This window comes from Anser brachyrhynchus (genome assembly GCF_964034855.1).
Source record: "Anser brachyrhynchus genome assembly, chromosome: 1".
Classification (NCBI taxonomy): domain Eukaryota; kingdom Metazoa; phylum Chordata; class Aves; order Anseriformes; family Anatidae; genus Anser; species Anser brachyrhynchus.
Genome location: NC_137694.1, coordinates 200877027 through 200880242, shown reverse-complemented (window position 1 = coordinate 200880242; position 3216 = coordinate 200877027).

The following is a 3216-nucleotide window of genomic DNA, read 5'->3' as shown; positions in this document are numbered from 1 at the left end:
TCCTCGGCCGAGCCGAGCCGAGCCGAGCCGGAGGCTCCTCCCGGCCCCTCTCTGGCGGAATTCGGGGCGCCCTCTGCCGCCCGCCGAGGGTCCCGCTGCCCCCCCCCAGCTTCGCCCCGCTCCCCTCAGGGCGCCCCTGAGGCGAGCCCTGAGGTGAGGGCGGGAAGCTGAGGGGCCGGGAGGCCGCCGCCTCAGCGCTGCCTTCCCCGGGGGGGCACCGGCCAGGGGAGCCCTTCGGCGGCTTTTCTCGGTAGAAGAGGGTGAAGGGACCCCCACTGGTCCCCCACCGGACCCCTGGTCCCCCACTGGTCCCCCATCAGCCCCCCACCGGCCCCCCGCTGTGTCTGGTCATACGGGACAGGTGCACGGCAGCCGGCTGGAAAGGCCGGCGCAAAATCATCGTCTGTTCCTGAGGAGATCTCTCTGTCTGGTGTTGCAATAAAAGGCTTATCACAAGTGCGTTTGTCTGTTCATTAAATAAGGGAGTGCGAAAAGAAGTGGAATTAGAGTGGAGATTACTGACATTACTTTCTTGCATAGCACTGGGAGCGAAGTGCTTGTTACCAACTCCGAAATGATCGTCCCAAACACACATAGAGAGATGCCCCATGTCCTCCAAGTGAATGGGGACAGTGGGAGTGTGAATTCACTTAGAAACCCTATTGCACCCACCCCACGCTGCTGCCTGCACCAGCAGGACCCCAAACATCTGTAGCTGCTGCATGGTCTTCATGGCTTAGGCTGGCTCCGCCACGGAGATGCTCTCCTTTCTCACCGAGAAGAAGAAATCCCTTGCTGTGTTCCTGAAGAGACAGTAGCTGCAACTGGTAGGCGATAAAAGATCTCGGGCATCTGTTTGCATTTTCCCCTTTGCCGGGTTGCGTTTTGAAAATAGGAGACATCACCTGGGCTCCGTGGTATCCGAATGCCTGGCATGGAGGTTTACACTGAAAAGGTCAGTCGGGAGGGATCTCCCCCTTCTCCCAGGTTAATAACAGCTACAAAGCTGCTCCCGAGCTTAATGGTGTCATCCTTCTCCTAATGCTTTTCTCAGAGTTCAAAATGTTTCCTGCAAGAGCATTCTCATCAGGCACCTTCGTGTAACCTTAATATACCTTCTAATTGAGTGATATTGGAGTGTCATGTTGTTACTTCCTATTGCACTTCTTTCTGCTGAAAACATCCATTTCTTCCAGTTGTGGGCAGATTTTTTAATCTCGAGGTGTACTGCCAATTTGAGATTAGAATCTGACTTTGAAGTTGTAAGGAAGTGCTGTTCCTGATGTTCAAATAACACTGAACTGCTTAGGGCTAAAGCGGAGAAGAAATAAAATTGTGTTTTTCTAAAACATCTCTCACACTGTGGTTATCTCAAAGGGCTTTATGAAGTAATGTCAAGTAAAGGGACACCTTTAAGCAAAGCAGCAGTTCTGTGCACAAATGTACCTTCGGACATAGAATTTTTTTGGCCAAGACACTAAAGTTATCCATAATCATTTAATAGGGCTATTATGTATGTTTAATGATCACCTGCAATGGCATGAGAAATGTCCTATAGTGGTCATCACTTAAAACCATTAAGGAAAGATGAAGTGTGCATATATCAAATTCATCCTTGGACTGATTGGACTGTGTAACAACATGCAGTTCAGTCACATTAGGATTACAGTGTACGTGTGAATTTTTCCTGCATACTCCAGTAAAGCTATTACCCTTATAAAGGACATAATGTGTTGGCTATTAAGTTATGCATGTATGCTGAAGTACCTGAACAACAAACTACACCTGAACTTGTTGCAGGGAGAGATCTGACCCGTGCTGGGTGGCAGGCAGGTAATTGCTACTGTAATCATTCTAGCTTCAGGACTACTCTGTAACAACAGGACATTGCCATTTAGGAAACAGTTTCATTTCTAACCTTTAAGCAGAAGGATGTATGTGGACCATATAGGATTTTCCAATCTGCATCTGTCCACAATAGATATGATTAAGTGCATTTTTGTTTAGCTATTGATTTATTCACCTGGCTTCCTCAAATGTCAGATATATGTATGGTTTTTTGTCCAAGAAAAATAGGGTTGTTTGGAGTATTGATTGCAGCAGCGGAGTCTGCGGTACAGCTCAGTAGAAGGTTTGGTTCACATTTTAAGACATTGCACTGTTCTTTAATAAACCTTCAACTCCTTTGGATGTAGATGTAAAATCTGCTGCCAGGATTATATTGTAATCTTTATTACTTTATTTTTAATCTAGGAAAAAAAAAAAAAAGTCTTTTCAGATTGTTTTGAATTATCAGTGTGCAGTAATCCTCCCTTAAACCTGCTTAGACTTTATAGATTTTATATGCAGTAGCATAAAAGGATGGGAAATGTTATTATTAAATTCAGATTTTTTTTTTCTTTTTTGGTATTATACCTCTGTGATGGTAGCAGCTTAGTCTTTTAATATATACATATGCTTTTAAAAATCTGTGTGTATGGAGAGAAAGAGAAAAAATCACACATAAACAGTAATCAAATTGCAATGACTCTTGTAGTAGTTACAAGTTCAAATACAAACTACAATTTTATGGGTGCACTATAAACGCTACAAGAGTCTTTTCATGGAGAATCTTTTCCTTTTCAGAGACCTTACAGTGGCAAAACCTTCCAGATAACATCTTTCCCAGCTAAGAAACAGATGTGGGTTGTCTAGACTCTTCGGATTTTATTTTTACTAACTACACCAGTTCTGAAGTTCTTTTTCTCCAAAGGGTGAGGGAGCAAGAGCAAAACCACCCCACCTCTAGGCAGTTCCACCTCTGGGTTCTGCTGGTGTCTTTACCTTTCAAATTATTTCAAAAAGTCCTTTACCTTTCTTTGAATTCTTTCTGGTTCCACACTTTCTGCAGGTTGACTCTGGACTCTTGTTTTCTTTACTCCGTTCACACCATACTCCTGTGGGACCCTCCCTGAAGCACATCATCAGAGTCTCTTATGTTAAACACATTCTATCTCTAAGCATCCAGGAGGCCTCCTGTATTCATATCTGATACCCATGCACTAGGTGATATTCAACTGAAAATTTTAGGATGGGAGGGCTACGCCACAGAAGTGCCTGTTAATATTTTCCTGGTTATAAAAAGTACTCAAGAAGTGGATCAGATTTTGACATTTAAAGCTGGGTGAGATGAATTCCATCTTATGAGACTTCTCTGTCACTAGTGAAGCCATAGAC